General features: G+C 33.4%; 1 protein-coding gene across 4 annotated transcripts in view; it reads left to right on the top strand.

The window, feature by feature from the left end:
- The window catches only part of NIPBL (NIPBL cohesin loading factor), a 175364-nt gene that overhangs the window by 43008 nt on the left and 109496 nt on the right, over nt 1-22860 (top strand). The window contains exon 1 of one of the 4 annotated variants that reach the window (XM_031444084.2): nt 10630-10743. The exons of the other annotated variants lie outside the window; for them this stretch is intronic. The gene's annotated coding sequence lies outside the window, so the exon portion shown is untranslated. Of the gene's footprint in view, nt 1-10629; nt 10744-22860 lie in introns of those variants that run through there. 4 annotated transcript variants of the gene reach the window in all.

Genomic DNA, 22860 nt, shown 5'->3' on the forward strand with positions numbered 1-22860 from the left:
TTGATTTGATTTGAAAGGAGGTGGTTTTTTTAACATTAGAACTATAAACCCTTTCCCCTCTAAATGTATATATTCTCCCTCTAATATTGGTTTTATAATTAACAGTATAAAACCATATAGTTTCATCTTACATGTCTTGAGTTCAAGGGGTATAGATATATGAGATCTGAAGAAAGACAAAGAATCCTCTGCTCCATTTCTTACCTTCTGAACCTACATTATTTTTATATCTTTTCTCACCAATCTGTATAATACTTAAATATTATAAATAATGTTTCCTAAAATATGATATAGACTAGTATTTTACTGAGGTAAGAAAAGAGTAACAGAGCATATCTGGCTAAGAAATACTGTAATTCACATTCAAATCTTGCAGATTATTTTAAAGATTTTTGTTTTTGTCCTGAATGAAAAAGGAAGTTATTGAAGGATTTTGATCAGAGTGACATGATCTGACCTATATTTTAATAGAATCTCTGACTGTTGTGTTACATTGACAAGGAGTGGCAGAAAAGACCAACTAGAAGACTATGAGGAAGGAAAGTGGCTTGTAAATAGTTGAATTCCAGATACATTTTGAAGGTAGAGGCTCGTGGGGTGAGAAAGATAAAAGTCAAGTATAATACCAAGATTTTTGGCCAAAGCATCTAGAAGAATGAGTTGTTAATTAAAATGGGGAATGTTGCAGAAAGAGCTGATGTGAAGAACAATATAAGGAACTGGATTTGAAAATATTCAAGCTAGAGATGGATATTAGACATCGAAATGTAAATGTCAAATAGACAATTAAACATACTAGTCTGGAGTTAGAAGAGAGGTCCAAGCTAGAGGCATTAGCATATCTGATGTTTAAAATCCTTGAGTCAGGGAAATCACAAAGGGAGAGTAAAGAAAGTGATTTTGGAGATCAAAATGAGTTGGGCTAAGGTTGTGAAAGAAAGTGAAAAAAGAAGACAAGAATGTCAGTAATGCCAGAAAGAGTAAAATTTAAACTTTAAATGCCAAGTCAGGTAAAGACATTTGGGAAATGGATAAATAAATGTTTGTCAAGAAAATGCTACAGTCAAAAACTTTTTATGAATCCAAAAAATAGCTAAATATATAAAGCAAAAAAATTTTTGAAATGTAAATACAGTCTAACAAAATACGATTATACAGCATATGTGTGTTTGTATGTATAGATAGATATGTACGTATACATAGTACAGGTATTTAATACATTTTTAGTACTAGACAGATCTAGTGGACAAAATAGTGAGATTAGAGGTATTGAACTGAGTGGTTAATAGGCTCAGTAAAGAGTTATATAGAAGTTCAAAAATTTTAAGTAAAAGCCTCTCCTTTAATCTGAAAGTTCAGATTTTGCTCTTTTACTTAATTTTTTTTATTTGATAGTAAGAAATTCCTTCCTTCATCAAATATTTATTGATGCTTGTCACATGCCATGCTTAATTGGAATATAGTAATGAATAAGATATAACCGTTTCCTGGCCTCTTAGAACTTGATGTCCAAGGAGGGAATTAGTTATTAAATAAAAATTCTTTACAATTTTGACAAGTGCTTTTGGGAAGAGCACAGAGTACTTTAATGCTTCCTTGTGGCAGTGACCAGAGTAGGAATTAGACAGTGTGAGAGATGGGAGAAGGGTAGTTTACACTTGAAGCAGGTAGCTTTCTAGGCTGAAGGTTTACAAAGGTGGTGAAGCAGGAAGAAAACTTTTTGGAACTAAAAAAAAAGCCAGTGTGGTTGCATCATATTGAAAGATAGAAGGGGTTTCATGGATATGAGCCTGAGGAAGAAGGCAGGAAGTAGATTTTGAAAATCAAAGCAATATTTGGATTCCTTGAACCAAACCAAACAATCTGTTATCATCAGTTGAAGAAGTCGCATTCTTTTCCGAGGTCATAAACTGATGCCCTGCAGGCCAAATCCCTCCTGCAGACTTGTTTTCCTTGGCCCATACAGTGTTTTTAAAAAGGAAAGAAGAGAAGAGAAGTAGCCAAGATTTAAAATCAGGAGCCTATATTTAAAAAAAAAAAAAAAAAGTAAAAGAAAAAAGGAGGAAGGGCAAATTTCAAGCTTCTCTTGAATACGTAAAGATCTGGCCATGTGACCTGAATACCCAAATGGCTATAATCAAGTGGAGTTACTGCTTTGCCCCACTCCTTCTCTTGTTTGCTGAATTATTCTCAGTCTCCAGCTTGCCACTTCCCTCTCTTGTTTTATGTCCATCTTTGCTTTCACTCATTTAGAGTGACTTTGTGGTCACTATGGGCAGCTGAGTTTGCCACCCCTACTTTAAATATTAGTACATCTATATGCCTCAGGCATTAGGAGCTCTAAACACAGATAACACAGAGCAAAGAGCTTTTCTTGATCAGATGCTCCTATTTTGATAGAAAATTAGAAAAAGCCTTTTTCAAAAGTTAGTTTAGTTGCGCATCATATATGTGTGTGGTAAAATACTTAGCAGGCCAGCAGGCATAACCACAGGCATAACATTTATTTAGCATGTAAAACTCCTGGGTATTGTGATAGGCACTGGGAATATAAAAATTAATGATAATATTCATGCCATGTGGTAGTTCATAATTTAACATGCAACTCAGAATTTCATAAATAATCACTGCTTGGTGTAAATGCAGAAATGAGGGTACACATTAGATACAAAAGATAGCATGAGATGACACAAATCAGAGTTTTAGAAGAATAACTCAGGCAATGGTTTGAAAGAGTAGATAGAGCAGAATGATCACTTTGGCACTATTGTGATTAGAGTTGCTCGTAAAGATCTGTGTGGAGATACCTGATAAGTAAGTAATTGCATATACAGTAATACCCCAAATAAAAATTATCAGGAATAGATTAAAACTACATTATTGACACTACTATTTCGTGTCTACTATAGAGATCACTATAATATGGACAGAAATAACATTGTTGGAATCAAGTGGTTAGATCATTTATGGAGAGACATTCTGAAAATCACTGGTTTTGGCTTTAAAAACTTCCTCAGTAATGTCGTTCGTTCTTTCCCTTCCCCTTCCCTTCCCCTTCCCCTTCCCTTCCCCTTCCCTTCCCCTTCCCTTCCTCTCCCCTTTCCTTGTTTTTCTTCCTTTTTTTTTAACTGTAATTGTCTTGAGTTTTCCCTTTCTATAACAGTTTGTAGTCTTCTGTGTGAAATTAGCACCAGATATTACTACAATCACTAAGCCTGTTGTAGTTTACAGTCTTTCTTTGGATGCCCATCCTGACCAACTCCAGTTCTTTCCAACTGCTTTTGTCTTTCATGTTTTGAAAATGCTATAGAAATTTGTTCAGGAAGATAGACTCTTTGGGGCAATATGAATATGCTTTCTTTGCCTTTAGTTTGTGAAGTTATTTAAAAAGTTGGCCCCTGTAACTTTATAATTTGAAGTTTTGTGAAAGATATTGTAGGAAATGTGTTCTCAGTGGGGGCGATACCACCCCGAAGTGGGTGACAATTGGTTGGAAAGGGACTCTCATCTTAAACAGTTGAGAAATACTGGTTTATAAACCCAAAGTGACTATGTACTCAATTTGTAAGAGAGCAAGTTTGATTGGGTAGGAGAAAGATTCTAACATCTGGAAGGAATTGGATGATAAAAACTGATTTGAGAATCCGTATTTTACTTTATATTCAGTTGCACTTCATCTTGTTAAAAAGTGGTCCGAAGCTAGATCTATTTAAATATCTTAAGCTAGGTAGAAATATTTTATAGCACACTTCTAATGAAGCATATTGTAGAGTCATTGAATTCTAATGAAGCATATACTGCAACCTGATTGCTACCTTCCTGGTAACACCAGCAGTTGTCTAACTGATTTTTATTTAGCTCAGAAAACAGATTTTACTATCTGTGAGGTTGAGAGATTACTTGCTGCCTTTATTTAAAAGCCAGTGTTAGTATAATGGAAATACCTCTTGTTTTCTTACCTAAGTTTTTCTCCCTACTTAAACACTGTAATCCTTTTGACAGAAAACTTTCAGTCTGTCAGAAACATTATAGTTTTCAGTTCTTTGTATAGTTTCTTAACAGTCATTTAGAAACTCAGATTTTAAGTAGGAATGTCCAGCTCTTTGAGATTTTAAGTGGCCAATTTCAAGAGCCTAGGAATAGAATAAGAATAGAAAAATACAAGTTTAATAGAGGAATTAATGGAATTAAAGCTTTTAAATGAAGGCAAAGTGCCAAGAATAGAAGGAAATTTCAGAGGAGGGAGGTATTCAATTTTGGAATAGCACAGTAGTATCTAGAAGAGTGGTTTCCAAAGTGGTGTATGTGTACTGGTAAAGATGTAGTAAAGTGAGACTTGGGGGTGTGCAAGTTAGTATAAGTTTATTGTGCAAAGAAAATTAGAACCGCTAGATATTTATTTTTTAAATCTTACCCTTTTAAAATGTCTATTTTGTGACTGTAATAAACACAATTTTTACATATTAGAGATGTAAGCACAAACTGTTTATTGGAAGGAATTGTTTGGAGATCACTGCACCTAAGTGTCTGAAAGAAGTGTGGGAAAATGGTCATGGGCTTTGAAATCAAGTAAGTTTAGTTTTTAAAATTCTGGCTTTATTATTTGCAAGTTTTCTACCTGTGGCAAGTTAATTATTTTGAACCTCAGTTTTTCCAGTTATTAAACAAGGCAATTCTTTTCAAGAGGACGTTTTGAGTAGTAAAGGAGATAATGAATATGTAAAAGGCTCTCTAAAATTTCCTTCATCTTTTTAAAAGAAAAAATATTGAACTATGAATAAATGTTTATAGCTAGCTAAAGGAGAGCAATTTGTCCAATTACATTTTTACAACTTCATTGAGGTATAGTTTACATAATAAAAATTCACCTGTTTAGTAAATATACAATTTATTGATTTTTAGTAAATATATAGCGTTGAGAAACCATCAGCACATTTTGGTTTTAGGACTTGTCCATCACCACCAAAATTTCCCACAAGTCTATTTGTGATCAGTTCTCACTCCTACACCCCTCCCCCAGCTTCAGGCAATTATTGATCTTTCTGTTTCTATAAGTTTTGCTGGACATTTCATCTGAAAGGAATCATACTACATATAGTCTTTTGTATCTGGCTTCTTTCACTTAGCATGTTTTCGAGGTTCATCCATCACATAGCATGTATCAGTATTTTGTTCCTTTTTATTGCTGAATAGTATCTAATTGTATTGATATACTATATTTTGTTGATTCTTTCACTTATTGATAGATATGTGGATCATTTCCAGTTTTTGCCTGTTATGAATTATGTTTCTTTAACATTCATGGACAAGATTTTTTGTGGACCTATGTTTTCATTTCTCATAGATTCCTAACAATGAAATTGTTGGGTCGTATGCTAAATTAACTTTTTAAGAAACTGCCAAACTGTGTTCTTAAGAGGCTATACCAGTTTACCTTCCTACCAGCAATGCTACAAGGGTTCCAACGTCTCCACATTCTCATCAACACTTGGTATTATCTGTCTATTTAATTATAACCAATCTGATAGGCGTGTTGTGGCTTTAGTTAGCATATTCCCAGTGACTAGTGATGTTGAGCATGTTTTTGTGCTTTTAAATAATTTATGTGTCTTCTTTGGTGAAATTTCTATTCAGGCAAGTCTTTTTCTCCTTTTTAAATTGGATTATTGTCTTATTCAGTTGTAAGAGTTTATCTGTATTATGAATACAAGGGCATTGTCAGATATATGATTTGCTAATATTTTCTCCCAATCTGTGGCTTATCTTTTTCTTTTCTTGTTTGTGACTTTTAAAGTACAAAAGTATTTAACTTTAACGAAGTCCACTTTATCAGTTTTATCTTTCATGCACCATGCTTTTGCTGCTAAGAACTCTGCCTAAACCAAGGCCACAAAGGTTTTCTCCTATATTTTCCTGAAATGGTTTATTGTTTTAGCTTACACATTTAGATTTTTGATTCATTTGAATTAATTTTTTTAACATTTTAATTTTTTATTTTTTTAATTGGAGTATAGTTGGCTGAATTAATTTTGTGTATGGTGTGAGTTCAGTTTTTTTTGCACCTGATATCCCATTGTCCCATAACCATTTGTTGAAAGACTATCCTTTTTCGCATTGATTATCTTGACAGTTTTGTGAGAAATCAATGAAACATAAATATAAGATTTATTTCTGGACTCTCAGTTCTCGTCATTGAACTGTCCTTATATCCTTATACTAATACTACACTGTCTTGATTACTGTAATTTCATACTATGTTTTGAAATTGGGTACTGTAAGTCCTCCAACTTCATTGCTCTTTTTCAAATTTTTTCGGCTATTCTACGTCCTTTGACTTCACTATAAAATTAGTATCAGTTTATTTCTATTTTTTTAAAAAAGCCTGCTGGGATTTTGAAAAGGATTGTGTTGAATCTATAGATCAATCTGAGGAAAACTGCCATATTAATAATATTCAATCTGTTGGTCCATAAGCATAGAATGTTTCTCTGTTTATCTTTTTCTCTGAACAGTGTTTTATAACATTGTACAAATCTAATACTTCCTTTACTTCTTTTGAAAGTTTTTTTCTAAGTGATCTTTGTGATGCTGTTTTGAATGGAATTGTTTTCTTAATTTCACTTTCACATTTTGTGAGATGGAATTAGGTTTTGTATATTAATCTTATATCTTGTGACCTTACAAAGCTTGTTCTTTCATTCTAGTAGTTTTTTAGTGGCTTCTTAGGATTTTCCACATGCAGGATAATATCATCTGGTAATAAGCAGTTTAACTTATTCTTTTCTAATCTGAACGCATGTAATATGTGTTTAATTTTTTAAATTTAATTTTTAGTTAATTTTTTGACATTATTGCACTGGCTAGAACCTACAGTACAACATTCAGTAGAAATAGTAAGTACAGACATCCCTGCTCCTCTGTTATTTAGGGGAAAACTTTAATCATTAAGTATGATGTTAGCTGTAGACTTTTCATAGGTGTCCTTTAATAAGTTGAAGAAGTTCTTGTCTGTTTCTAGTTTTTGAGCATTTTTATAATGAACATGTATTGGATTTTATCATGTGCTTTTCCCTGCACCTTATTGAAATGATCATGTTATTTTTGTTCTCTATTCTATGAATGTAATGTTTTACATTAATTGATTTTCAAATAGTTAACCTAACTTGCATTCTCAGGATAAATCTCAGTGGGTAATAAAAAATAATCCATTTTAATAGGTTGTTGAATTCAATTTGCTAATTTTTTAAGAATTTTTGTATCTGTGTTAATGAGGAATATTGATTTGTAGTTTTCTTGTGTATGTCTGGTTTTGGTATAGGATAATACCTCATAAAATGAGTTGTTTCTTATGTGTATTTCATGAGCTTCATCAGTTAAACCATCTGTTTGCAGGCTTTTCTTAGTGTGAAGAGTTTTAATATGTAGTTCAGTGTCCTTAACTGTTACAGATCTGTTCAGATTTCCTATTGCTTGTAGTCAGTTGGGTTTTTTTTTTTTTAATTAATTATTTATTTGTTTGTGTGTTTTTAATAGTCTTGAATGGAGGTACTAGGGACTGAACCCAGGACTTCATGCATGCTAAGCAGTGTAACCATTGAACTATATCCCCACCCCCTCTTGTAGTCAGTTCTGATAGTTGTGTCTTTCTAGGATTTTCTTTTTAGTATAAGTTCTCTTATTTGTTCATTTGAATTTGTTCATAGTATTCCCTTATCATCCTTTTAGTTTCTATAGGGTCGGTAGTGGTTTCTTCTTTTTCATTTCTGATTTTGGTAATTTGTGCCTACTCTTCTTATTTTCCTGGTCATTCTATCTAAGGGTTTGTCTGTTTTGTTTTGTTTTTTTGTCTTTTGGGGAGGGGGAGGGTTTGTCTTTTGTTTGTTTTTCCCCAAAGAACCAACTTTTGAATTGGTATTTCCTCTTCTTGTTTTTCTGGGTTTTGTTTCATTCATTTTTACCTTAATCTTTATTATTTCTTTTTCTTGCTTCGGATTTAATTTGCTTTTTCTGGATTCTTAAGGTATGAAAACTTAGGTTATTGATTTGAGACTGTTCTTTTCTGATAATAGGCATTTGAATCTATAAATAATCCAATAAGCACTGCTTTAATTGCATCCCATAAAGTTTGATATGTTATGTTTCATTTTTTATTCAGTTCCAAATATTTAATTTCCCTTTTGATATCATCTTTGACCCAGGAGTTTTCCCAGATCTCTTTCTGTTACAGATTTTTAATTTTACTCTGTTATTGTCAGGGAACATCTGTTTTATGGTTCTAAATTTATTTAGATTTGTATGTGATCAGTTTTGGAGAATGTTCTGTGTGTGTTTAAAAGTAATGTGTATTTTGAACAGTCTTTGGGTGGAGTGTTATAAAAATGTAAGTTAGGTCAAGTTGGTTGATAGTGTTCAAGTCTTTTGCATCCTTGCGATTTTCTCTCTAGTTCTGTTTGTTCATTCATTTCTGTCAGTTTTTGCTTCATGTATTGGCAGCTCTGTTGTTAGGCATGAATGAATACATTTATAAATGTTATATCTTCCTGATGTATTACTGACTCTTTTATCATTATGAAATAATCCCTCTTGTCTTTAGTACTGTTTATCTCAAAGTCTGTTTCATCTGTTATTGATATAGCCACTTCAGCTTTGTTAATGTTATTGTTTATAATGGGATATCTTTTCCTTTCTTTTACTTCCAACCTGTTTGCATCTTTACTTCCAACTTGTTTGTATCCTTGAATCTAAAATGTGTCTTTTATGGGAGTAATGTCAGTTGGGTCTTGTTAGTTTATGCAGTATTACAGTGTCTTGCCTTTTGAGTGGCATATGTAATCTAGTCCCATTTAATGTGATTATTGATGTGATTATGTTAACTATTATTTTAGTGTACTATTTAAATTCTTTTTTATTAAACCACTTTAAAGTTATTTTCTTAGAGGTTGCTGTAGGGATTACAGTGTGCATCTCAGTTTATCATAGTCTCCATTTATAGTTGAATTTTACCCTAATATAGTACTGGAAAATGAAAGTTAAACTAGATTTCTCTAGAGTGGTAGTATTAAATTAAATTATTTTCTAAGTAATCAAAAGTGTTTATGCATTGATAATTTTGCTTGTATTTCTTTTCTGTTTTTATTCGTTTTAATTGAGGTATAGTATAGTTATAACTGACATAAGTTTCAGGTGTATGACATAGTCACGATTTTTAAAGGTTATATTCCATTTATAGTTATTATAAAGATACTGCCTGTATTCCCTGTGCTGTATAATATATCCTTGTAGTTTATTTCATACCTGATACTTTGTACCTCTTAGTCCCCCATCCCCATCATGCCCCTCCCCCTTTTCCCACTGGTAGCCACTGGTTTTCTGTATCTGTTTTGTTATATTACAAGTTTGTTGTAGTTTTTTAGATTCCACATATAAGTAGTATCATGCTGTATTTGTCTTTCTCTCACTTATTTCACCATGCCCTTCAAGCCCATCCATGTTATTGCAAATGGCAAAATTCCATTTTTATGGCTGAGTAGTATTCCACTGTATTTATGTGTGTATATATATACTTTATCTGTTCATCTGTGATGGACACTTAGGTTGCTTCTGTATCTTGGCTGTTGTAGGTAATGCTGCTGTGAACATTAAGGTGCATATATCTTTTTGAATTGATCCTTTTGTTTTTTTCAGATACATACCCGGGAGTAGAATTGTTGGATTATATGGTAGTTCTCTTTTTTAGTTTTTTGAGAAACCTCCATACTATTTTCCACAGTGGCTCTACTGAGTTGCATTTTCCACCAAAAGTGCACAAGTGTTCCCTTTTCTGCACATCCTCACCAACATTTGTTGTTTATAGTCTTTTTGATAGTAGCCATTCTGATAGGTGTGAGATGATACCTCATTTTGGTTTTGATTTGCATTTCCCTGATGATTAGTGATGTTGACCATCTTTTCATATGCCTCTTGGCCATCTGTATGTCTTCTTTGGAAAAATGTCTATTCAGGTCTTCTGCCCATTTTGTTTATTTTATATTTCTAAGGTATAATATTGTTAGTTCTAGTGTGTTTTCCATGGTAGTTAATTGTCCATCTCAGTATTTATACCTAACTAAATGTGGTATCAGAAGCTAAGTTCTGTTATGATGTGAGTTTCATAGTTATAATAAATTCCCAGTTTCCCCATTACAGCAGCTATAGTAATGATAGTTCTCACTCCTACTCCCAAATTTTATAAATACACATCATTCTTGGTTCTTATATAAAATAAGCATGTTGGACTAGTAACTCTTAAATTTTCTTCTACTTTAAAAATTCTTTATTAGGTCAAAAGTATCTGGAAATTATAATATTTAATTTGAAACATTTGCATAGTGGATATTTAAAACGTATTCATTTATTGTTGGCTGATATTTGATCAGATAGTAGTAGAGACATTTTTCTTTTCTGGGCCTTGATCTTAGAGAACTTAATCTGATTTTAAGAAGGAAAAGGAGCCTTGTAAATTTAGGAGCCATAACATGCTGAAAGTATAAGTTTGTTTTTAATATCAATTTAATGATAATTTTTGATAAAGAATTAAATTTTTAATGTAATTAAATCTAAGACTGAGCAGATTTTAAATTGTGATTTCAGAAATCATTACTGAAAATTATGAGATTCCATTTAATTCAACGCAGATAAGATACCAAGTGGATTTGATTATTTAACCTTCCTTGTTCCCTCATCAATTATACAGCATTTATGTTGGTAAGTAAGAAGTTAGTAATATTTTTAGCTTTTTATGGAACTGTTCTAAGTTTCGGTCTAGAGTTTTCCGAGGACTTTAAATTTCCAATCTGTATAAAAGTTCAACTCTGATTTTTCTACTCTCCTTAATAAGATTGTTGAAAAAGTGGAGGAAAATTCTAGAGTTTAACTGATAGGTCTCTGTTAAATGTGGTTCCCTTTCCAATAAAAGCAAACATGAGGATGCTAATGTAAGCTTAACATGTGAAGATTGTAGTTTTAAGATCATCTGATTGTGTTCAATTACAACTCCCTGATGTCATCAGCTTAAATATGAACTGCTTAGCATCCATATTTCAAACTTTTTATGAAGTGTTTGATTGCGTAAGGCCTTGAGTTTTTTGTTTAATTCATCTTCTAGCAGTTTTCCACTGTTTTCATTTCAGTTTAACCTACTAATCATATGACCATCACTGTGCTAAGTATTATGGGAAGATGGGGAAAAAACTTGAGACAAGATCTTGCCCTTAAGGAGCCAATGAAATGATTAGAGAGAGTATAACTATGCATGGCCAGATCCTGACTTGTATGCATGTAACACAAGAGTTCATTAAAGGAAAAGATTGTGAAGTACAGTAGTAGAGGAGGATTTCAAGGAGGCAGTGGAGCTTGAAGGATGGGTAGAATTGGTTTGATATAGAAAAGAAAAAGAACAGTGTAAGGAAATGTATTGGTGCAAGATTTGAGGATAGCGTGTTTTGGGAACAGTGAAAAGAGCAATCTAGCAAGAATAGGCAGTTTATGTTGGAATAGGGGACAATATAATTGGAAAAACAACTATAAATATGGAGAAGATTGAATGTGAGGATAAAGGCTTTGAAAGTAAATTTGTAGATGTTGTTTTTATTGTAGTTAATTATGGAAGTAAATAATAAAAACAATTGTTTAAAGGCAATTCATTGCATACCTGTATGAAGGACAGCTGAAAGTAGAGAAGTTCTAAAGTTTAAAAAAAAGACAAGCTAATTGGTAATTAGAATAATCCCAAGTGCCTGATAGTGAGTCTTTTTGCTTTTGTTTTTGTTTTTAATTAGGATTAGAGCAGTAAAACAGGAAAGGGAGAATTGGCTAATCACATAGATGATAACAGATTTTTTTTTTGATGTTTATAACCTGCAAGTTTGGTTTACTAATAAATGGGAACAGTGATAGAACTTACAAGATTACAGGTTTTCATTTTAGAAGTGTTATTGAGGTGCTAACATTTGAGGGAAATGATTGTTGAATATCAGACATATTAACACATTGGTACTGTAAGAGTTTGAAGTGCCAGTGGAGAATCATAAATGAATTCTTATATAATAAAGCCATACATGTCTTTCAGAAGCCATGAACATAATTGAGTTTTGGAGGAAGTATACATAGGATTGAGTAACTAGACTTGAGAAATGATGACAGATAATAAACCACTGGAGAAAGTGGAATCAGTGAAGAGTTAATCAGTAAGATACGAGAGAGAAGATAGGGTTACAGAAGCCAAAGGATTAAGTTGTTGGAGGATGGGACTTATTCACAGGTAGAGTCGTCCCTCAGTATCCACAGGGAATTAGTTCCAGGACCCTCGAAGGATACTTAAGTCTCATAGTTGGCCTTCAACATCCACAGTGTTGCATCTGCGGATTCAACCAACCGCGGATCGTGTAGTACTGTATTTACTACTGAAAAAAATCCACTGCGTGAGTGGACCCACACAGTTCAAACCCATATTGGTCTAGGGTCAACTGTATTGAATGTTGCAATACTGATTTTCTTCACCCTGATACCCCTGTTTCTCTCCTTATATCTTAAAAGCAAAGGTCACTCATAATCACTCCCTTGCATACATCTTTAGTTCCTTTGCCCTTCTCTGTCTTGGCGAAAGTACAGCTGTGGTTAAATATCACTCATAAAGCTGAATGGGACGGGAGAAAAATAATAAAACTATGATGGCTAGTCTCACTCTAAAATAATGACAGTGTACTCCTAACCTTTCCAGCAGTTGTAGCACACTTACTTGATCCTTTCGCTTTCCTGATTGATTGTTTCATAATTTCTTCCCTCTCCATAAAACCTCCAGCATTTCCTTCTTCACTTTAATTTTAGCTGATGAACTTACTTCCTGTAACAGTGAGGCTATTGAAGCAATCAGAAGAAAATTTTCACAAGTACCTGTCATTGCATTTATTTACCTCTCTACTTACCACTCTCTCTACTTATATATACTCTAATTTCCCTTCTGTTACTACAGATGAACTGTCCAAGTTCCTAAAGCCAGACCTTCCACTAGGGTCTTACTCTCCTCCATACTCAAATATATCACTCCTGTAATTTCTCCTCTTTCTTTTGTATCATATTTTTTCTTTCCACTTGATTTGTTCATCTTCATGAGTGTACAAACATATTATTTCTGCCATTTCAAACAAAAAGCTCTTCACCCTCCTGCTACTGCTTAAATTCTCAGCTCCCCTTTATAGACATTTGTCTGTAATTCACTTTTTTATTCCTCTCCTACAATTCTTTCTTAAGCCTAACTGAAATAAGTTTTTGCTGTTACATTCCATCACTTCTGAAATCAGTTTTCTCAGGGTTACCAGTGACTGCCATGTTGCCAAGTCCAGTGGTCAGTTCTCAGATTTCAATAGTAAGTGACACATTTGCTGACTTATTTGCCCTGGAAGATGTTCTTCACTTGGCTTCCAAGATCATATTGTATTTGAATTGCTATATCAACACTACTGCCAAAATAAAACACACCAGTCAAATTTCGGGATTTCTCTTCAATCCTTTCTGTCCTTAGAATATCCCAGTGTATTAGTTTACCAGGACTGCCGTAATAAATTACCACAGATTTTATGGCTTAAAACAACAGGAATTTATTCTCTTACATTTCTAGAGGCCAAAAGTCTAAAATCTAGGTGTTTGCAGTCCTGTTCTCCCTCCAGAGGCTCTCTGGAAGAATTCTTCCTTGCTTCTCTTACAAGCTTCTGGTGGCTTCAGCCATTCCTTGGTTTGTGGCTGCTTTACTGCAATCTGTGCCTTCATCTTCATGTGGCCTTCTTCTCTGTATGTCATTGTGTCTACCATTTCTAACTTTAAGGATGCATTCAATGGATTTGGAACCCACTCTAAATTCAGGATGATTTTATCTTGAGATCCTTATATTTGAAAGACCCTTTTTCCAAATAAGGTCACACTCATAGGTTCCAGGTAGACATATGTTGGAGGAGACCACAATTCAACCCCCCAAACCCAGTAATAGTATACTGTCAGAGTACTGTGGTCAGAATTACTTGGATTAAATTTTTTCTGGGGTTGTTATTATTTGGTAATACAGTTATGCTGCTTGTGTTTGATTTTAGTTTACTTTTTTATTCACTTGATTTAATATTGATTTTTAATATAACATTTACATGCTTCAAAAGTCAAAACTATATTAGGACAGTATACTCTGAAGTTCTGCTACCGTCTCATTCCTACCTTCCCATGGGTAATAATTTCATTATTTTTGAGTTTATATTTCCTGATTTTTTTTTATGATTAAGTAATACCTATATATTTTCTTGTTTCTCCCTCTTTATTAGAGAAAGATTTTCCTCTGTATTCACTTATTTTGTACCTTGCTTTTTTCACTTAGGTTATCCTGGGAATTACCCCATATTAGTTCATAGTTATCTCTCATTCTTTTTAACTGCTACATAATATTCCATGGTGTGGATGTACTTTGATTTTTTCAGTCAATTTCCCATGCTTGAGCAGTAGGTTGTTTCCGAATTTTTCTATTACAAACAATGTTGTAATGAATAACATTGTGCATATATTTTAGATATTTGTGGAGGGTAAATTTCCAGAAGTGGGATTACTGAGTCAAAAGTTTACATAAATGCATACATAATTTTATTAGATATTGCTGAATGCAACTCCATTTTGCATCCTACAGCAATGTATGAGAGTGAAGTTTCTCCACAGCCTCAAAAACAGAATGTCTTAACATTTCTCATTTATCAGGTTGGCAAGAATTCTATCTCAGTGTAGTTTTAATTTATATTTCTCCATATATTAAGAGTAAGGTTGAGCATCTTTTTTGTGTTTAAGAGCCATTTCATAACTTTTATATCTGAATGATGACAAATTGATTTTGAACCCTGATTCTACATCCTAACTAATTATACTTTGGACAATTGAAGTTTGTTCTCTTCCCATCTTTAAAATGAAAATGAGACTTACTCATTGGGTTATTATGAAGATTAAATGAAAAATAAAATGAGAAGAAGAATGTAAAGCAACTAGCACAGGGCCTGGCACATGGTTAGCAAGGAATACAAATTTTTTTCTCTCCCTCCATAGCTCAGAAAATAGGCTGCATACTGCCTACAATTAGACAGCCTAGTAAGTGTGTGTGTGACACACACACACACACACACACACACACACACACAGTGTCTTCTGTAAAGGAGAATTTGTGGTGTGTTAAATAGTATAGGCAATATAAAGTATTGCCTAGAGTAAGATGTTATATATAATTGGCTTTCAGATTCTGAAAGTTGCAGTAATACAGCATTATCTATAGTTAGTAGAAGTTTGGAACCATGATCCACTCATTCATCTAATGTCTTAGAGCAGCATCATACTTTTCTTGAAGAAGATTCTAACCTGCCTAAGATTTCTGTGTAGAAGTAGAACATATTTGAGATAAGCTTCTTAGGCTCTAAAATTATCTTAATTTTCCTTGCCTTGATTGATTGATAAAACATATATATCTGCTGTTAGTGATACTAAATGTTTGCACTCTGTCAAGTATTCTAGATTAGCTTAGTTTTTCAAAAATCCAGTCTTGAGAAAATGTATTATTAATGTATTGAGGACTAGCTAACGGTGCCATTCTGTCCATTTCTCTGAATATTTAAAATTTTACTCTTAGATTAAACCATACTGTTAGAGAACTGTATATTTGGATTGCTCCCTTGTAGATTTGCTTTTACCATATTGTGCATTTAGGATGTGATTTTTAAAAAGAAATTCAGCTCCTTAATATGAAGTTGTTTGTTAATGGTTTTAAATTAACTTTTTAAAAGGTTATCTTCCCTGAAAAGTTATCCCAATATCTGTTCAAGTTCATAAGTTATATTATTTAATGATTGTATTTGGATCTCTTGAATTCTTTTGTGGATTTTGTTTTTTGTTGTTAGATTTGGGGTGGGGGGTGGTTTTTTTTTTTTTTCGTTTCATTGGTTGGTTGTACCAATTACAAATAAAGCCTGAAGGAAATATCATATCTTAGTCCATTTGGGCTGTTACAACAAAATATCATAGACTGGGTGGCTTATAAACAACAGAAATTTATATCTTACAGTTTTGGAGGCTGAGAAGTCCAAAATCAAGGTCACAGCACATTTAATGTTTTGTGAGGATCCACTTCCTGGTTCATAGATAGCCGTCTTCTTGCTGGGTTTTCACATGGAGGAAGGGCAGAGAAGCTCTCTGTAGTCTCTTTTATGAGGGCATTAATCCCATTCATGAGAATTCTACCCTCATGATGTAATCAACTCCCAATGGCCCCACCTCCATATACCATCACATTGGGGATTTCGTTTCAGCACACAAATTTTGGGAGGTGCAGAGGACACAGATGTCAGTTTATAGCACATGGTTTGGCAGTAATAGGTCTGATAAAAAGAAGGCTTTAATTAATACCAACTGGAGTATGAGACAATATTTTGTACCCAACAAAAAAATTCCCTTAATTAAAAAAAAATGTTTATTATTGAAAATTTTAAGTACATGCGAGGTAAACAGAAGAGTATAGTGAATGCCCAATATTCATCACCCAACTTTAACGGTAATCATTTGCTGTCATTTTAATTTCATCTGTACTTTCATCCATTCTCTAACCACTGCTAAATTATCATCATTATTACTTTTGCAGTTTTTTGTAGTTTGGTAAAAAACAGAGATCTTAACTTTATAATTTTGACAAGTAGGCATACTCATGTAACCAGTATGCCTTCATGATATAGAACATCTTCATCATACCAGAAAGTTTCTACATGCCCCTTTGTAGTTAGACCCCACCACCACCACCATCCTAAAAACAGCACATTGATAAATTGGACTTCATCATAATTTCAAAAGATATTAAGAGAATGAAAAGGCAAACAAAAGATGGGAATATAATATTTGAAAAATAGTATCTAATAAAGGACTTTTATCTAAAGCATATAAATCATACTTTCAAACGGTAGTAGTAAGATTGCCAATCTCTGTACCTACTGGACATCAAAGCAGAAATGTTGAATAGGCAGTTGGATATATGAGTCTGGTGTATAGAAGAGAAGTCAAGTTTAGTCAATTTTAGAGTCATCAGCATACAGGTGTTGTTTTAAAATCGTGAGGTCAAATGAGATCAATAGCAGAGGTAGGACAGGAAGATGAGAAGGAACCAAAATAGGATTCAGGAGTGGCCTGCGTAGTGTGAAGAAAAACCAGGAGAATATGTTGTTCTGGAAAATAAGAATTGTTCAAACAGGAGAGAGTGCTCAAGTCTGTTGAATGCTAGGTTAAATAATACGAGATCTGAAGTTTGTCCATTGTGTTAAGCAACGTGATGTGTGCTATTACTAACCATGGCAAGACGTCTGGTGGAATGATGAGAATCAAAACGCATACAATGTGGTTTCAGGAGACGGTAGGAGAAGAACTGGAGATGAATATAGATAACTGAAGGAACTTTGCTGTGAAAGCAAGCAGAAAATTAAGCAATTGTTTGGGGGGGCAGGTATAGGAGTCAAGAGTTTTTTTTACTTTCTTTTGTTTTTTGAGAGTAGGAGGAGTTATCAACATAGATGTTTACATATTAATTGGAATAATCCAGTAAGAGGGAGTGTTTTGATGTAGGAGAGAGAAGAGTTGCTGGAAAGACATCTTTGAATGGATTAGGACAGAAAAGGGATCATTAATATTAGCATATTATACACAAGTGATTTTTTTTTTTTTTTGCTATCTTCTGTGTGTACCCTTTCTCAGTTGCTCTTTTAAATACTTTAATGATCTTAAGCCATTGAATTGGAGGAATTTTTTTAAGTATCTGGAACATATTCCATTTGTTCTCCTACTGAGTTGTCTTAAAGAATTCATTGTTCCTAGGGACTGTGTCACATAATAAGGATCAAAATTCAAAGTAGCCAGACAGAGGACCTGAATAGAAATTTTCCTAAAGAATTCATACAGATGGCCAACCGACACATGAAAAGATGTTCGACATCACTAATCAGGGAAATGCAAATCAAAACCACAATGAGATATTATTCACACCTGTCAGAATGGCTATGATCAAAAAATCAACAAATAAATGTTGGGGAGGATGTGGAGAAAAGGGACTTCTCATGCATCATTGGTGAGAATGTAAATTGGTGTAGCCACTATGGAAAACAATATGGAGGTTCCTCAAAAAATTAAAAATAGAAGTGCCATACAATCCAACAATTCCATTTCTAGGTATTTTCCCAAAAAGAACAAAAACACTAATTAGAAAGATATGCACCATTATATTCAGTGCATTATTCTCAATAGCTAAGGTATGGAAGCAACCTAAGTGCGCATAAATTGATGAATGGGATAAAGATGTGGGTGTGTGTGTGTGTGTGTGTGTGTTTTACTCAGTCAAAAAAGAATGAAATCTTGCTATTTGCGACAATGTGGATGGACCTAGAGGGTACTATGCTAAGTGGAATAAGTCAGACAGAGAAAGATAAATACCGTATGATTTCACTTACATGTGGAAAAACAAAACACATGCACAAACATAAGAAGACAGAAATAGTCATAGATACAGAGAACAAAAAGGTGGTTGCCAGAGGGGAGCGGGGTGGTAGTGGAGGGATGAATGCCATAGGTGAGAAAGACTGAGGTACAAACTTCCAGTTAGCAAATAGATGAGTCACAGATGAAATGTATGGTGTGGGGAATTTAGTTAGTAATAATGTAATATATTGGTACGATAACTACACTTCCTGTGGTGATCATTTTGAAATGTATAGAAATATCAAACCACTATGTTGTGCAGCAGTAACTAATGTAGTGTTGTAGGTCAATTATACTTCAAAAACAAACAAGAAAACTCAGAGAAAGGATCAGATTTGTCATTGACAGAGGCAGGGGGTGGAGGGAGGAAGAATTGGATGAAGGTGGTCTAAAGAAACTTCCAGTTGAAAGATAAATAAGTACTAGAGGTGTAATGTGCAATATGATAAATATAATTAACATTGCTGTATATTATATATTAAAGTTGTTAAGAGAGTAGATCCTAAAAGTGTTCATTACAAGGAAAACTTTTTTCCCTTTCTTTTACTTTATATCTATATGAGATGATGTATGTTCACTAAATTTATTGTGGCAATCAGAAAAGAGAAAGAAAGAAAGATAGATAGATAGATAAAAATAGCCAGCATTTCTTGAAAAGATTTTTAGGACAGCCAAATTCCAAGTAGCTAACAGGACCAAGATGGCAGATAAGACTATTGCATACTTATGTATTCAGGCATTCCTTACATTTTATGTGCATCCCCAGAAAAAGTTTCTGTGTGTTTAAACAAAAAAATATTTACAAACTTCAGAATCTGCTGTGTTCTGAGGATGTTGAATGATCAATTCAAAAGAATCTGGGCAGTCTTTGGAGTAGTTTAAAAAAAATGCATTTAAAAATTTTACAGTAGTTGAAAGTGAGCCCTCTTGTGGACTGTTCAGTAATTTTACATAAAAGCATTTTTTTTTTCTTGTATTTTAGATTAATTTGTATCATCAAGGGTGTTATGGTCAAAAGTTGAGGCCTATATCTAAATATTATAGTTCTTTAAGACCTCAGCCTCATTTAGAAGGAAATAAAACAATTATTGTTTGATTTTGCATTTCTAATACCATTGTATAGGAAATAGTTTTGTGGTATAAGAATCAATCAACCTTTATTAAAGGGTTGAGATAGGCTCTTTTGCAGTGGAAAAGAAGGTGAGAAATAAAAATTTCGGTGTGGGGAGGTGTACTGGGAACCCAAATAACTCATAGCAGCACTTGGAAATTTCTTCCATGGCCTCTTGTTAAAAAAACAAACAAATAGTACTCAGGAGTTTTGTTTTGTTTTTTCCTGGTGAAGCTTGCATTTTTGCATATTTTGTTATCATTAGACATCATGTAACTACTCTGCAGACCTCTAAGTGAATTTAATTGTCATAATCAGCTGGGACCTTTTAAAGTAATATGAAGTTTTGTTAAAGTCAGTTCAAAAACTGCATGTGAAATAAATTGGTGAGAACAAGATTAGAAAAATACATAAATATGATTAGAAAAATACACTTTTACGGTTGTTTTCTTAATGAACTTACACATATTCTATAAACTGCTTTTGAAACACCCTAAATCTCAACCAGATTTACTTCTTGGTGACTTCTTTTTCTCTTCCTAATAGTAATCAGTAATTGACTGTATCCTTCTATTATATATTAAATATATTAAGATACAGCTACGTTATTGGAATACACATTATTGGTATCCAACATGGTGGCTGCAGAGAGCTCAGGATTCCAAAAACAAGCATGTATTAAAGAGAGCTTTAGAGCTTTTATTTTGCATTTTTCTTATTTAATGGAAATAGTTTAGAACTATAAAAAACAGAAATGTTTTAAAGAAGTGAGAATTTTCACAGTACAACTTACTGGAAACTGTTTTTGAGCTAGGATTTGAGGAAAGTCTTTTGGAAGTGTCTTCAGAATGTGAAAAATTCATTCTTGAATAGTAGGCAGCAAAAAAGAACTTGGAGGTAGCTTGATAAAGTGAAAGGATTCTGCTAGAGAGATGCCGCTCTAGGGACTCACTGTTACCTACTTAAAATAGTAAATAGTACAATGCAGATTTACTTGTTTACTTATCTAGCTACTTAGGGTTTTTATTCCACCTGTCCCCCAAAAGAATCTGAGGGAGTTTATACTATTAAATGTGTTATAAAGTGAGACATTAAAAATAGTTTTAAGCCCTCGCTCTCTCTCCTCACCGAGAAAAAAGATAAAATGAAATTGATATTGCCAAGGAAGAAAGGTGCTAGTTAGCTAAATATTCTACATGTAAAATTTTTGTTTATTCAAAATAATATTATAATCATGTAAGATAGCATAGTGTAAAAATACTGAACTAGAAATCCAAACATCCATAGTCTTGACTGGGTCAGTTGCAAGCTGTGATACCCTGAACAGACATTTAGCTTCTCTGAGGAATAATTTCCTTTACCTTTTATTGGTTTGTATTTCTGTCATAGCAGTGTAGATGTTTGCCAATTTTATGTCCTTCAGATATGCATAAGAATGTAAGCTTTAGTTAGAAACACCCAGCTCTGCTCTGTCCTGTCTGTGTAGCCATAGGCAAAGAATTTAGGCTCTTAGCTTTTTTTTTTTTTTAATCTGTAAAATAGAGATCATCTTTAGAACCCTCTGACCTTGGTTTGATTAAGGAAAAGTATGTGTTAATGTCTGGCACATAAGAAGCGCTAAAAAAAGTTCCCCTACAGTGTTATCCCGTCTCTTGCCTATCTCATCTGTTATAATTTAGCTGCTATCAGTCCTCTGTGGATCACTTCCATATCTATTGCTGTATCTCTGATCTCTACCGTCAGTTCTAGAGTTTCCAACTTCCAACTTTAGACTTCTCCAACAACTAAATGTTACTTTGGCATTTTAATCTGAATGAATCCAGAATCAGACTATCATTACATGTTAGTTCCATAGTATTCTTCCAACAGTTTTCTGCCTCCATTCTCTCTCTCTCTCTGCCACCCCACCTTTCTTACCACTCTTACATTAGTCTTACTGAAAGCTTAAGTTCACTTATGTTAAGGATATGAAAAAAGATCAACATTTTATGACAAATTCCTTTGCAGGCTCCACCTTTCTGGCCTTATGCTCTGGCCAAAGTGTTTATGAATGCACTCTGCATATTCTGTTAGTCTTTAGTACCTAACACAGTGCCTTCTTAGAGTAGATTCTTAACATAGGTTTCACAGATAATTATTTAAATATCCCAGTGAAATTTACATATAACAGCACCTATTAGAAGACTCTTTAAAGTTTTTCATTTTAATACATATTTTATATCATTGTTTTTCTGAATTATAGACTAATAGTTTTTATTAATCCAAAAAATACAGATATAGATACTACAAAAATGGAGATTCCCCAAAATCCCAGAATACATCCTACCCCTAACCATTGTTAATAGTTTGAAGATATATTCTTAAAGAACTTTTTTCATGCCTAGACTATATTTGTATAAAAATGTATTTTAAGCAAAAATGGGCTTGAGCTGTACACATTGATATTATTTTCAGTTAGCAGTATATCTTTTCATGAATTTTAAGAATCTTCGCCATTTTTTTTAAATGAATGTGCTGCAGAGAGTGGAGGGATTAAAATATGGTATAGTCACAGTAGAACTGGTTCAGGTTTCTTTTTTCTTTCAGTTTTATTGAGATGTATTACTGTGTAAGTGTTTTATTTACATGTATTTTATTGTCAGTTATCACTGTGTAAGTTTAAGATGTACAGCATGACAGTTTGATTGACATATATTGTGAAATGACTACCACTATAGGTTCAGCTAACACCCTTCTTGTGTAAATACAATAAAAAGAAAAGCAAGAAGAAAAGAGTAAAAGGAAAAATTTTTTTCTCCTTGTAATGGAAACTTTTAGAATTTAGATTTACTCTTTTAACAACTTTCCTGTGTATCATACAACAGTGTTAGCTATAGTCATCCTTTTGTATACTACATCCCTAGTACCTACAATTGGAAGTTTGAACCTTTTGACCACCTTCCTCCAACGTCCCTCCCACCCCGCCCTCAAATCCCCTATGTCTGGTAACCATGACTCTGATCTCTTTTTCTATGAATTTTGTTTCGTGGTGTGTGTGTGTGTGTGTGTGTTTAGGTTCCACATATAAGTGAGATAAGTCAGACACAGAAAGATAAATACTGTATTATTTCCCTTAGCGTAATGCCTTCAAGGTCTATCCATGTTATCACAGATGATTCAGGTTTTAATTCAGTGATCCTTTTCCCCTTTCT

The sequence above is a fragment of the Camelus dromedarius genome, chromosome 3, assembly GCF_036321535.1.
Source record: "Camelus dromedarius isolate mCamDro1 chromosome 3, mCamDro1.pat, whole genome shotgun sequence".
NCBI lineage: Eukaryota > Metazoa > Chordata > Mammalia > Artiodactyla > Camelidae > Camelus > Camelus dromedarius.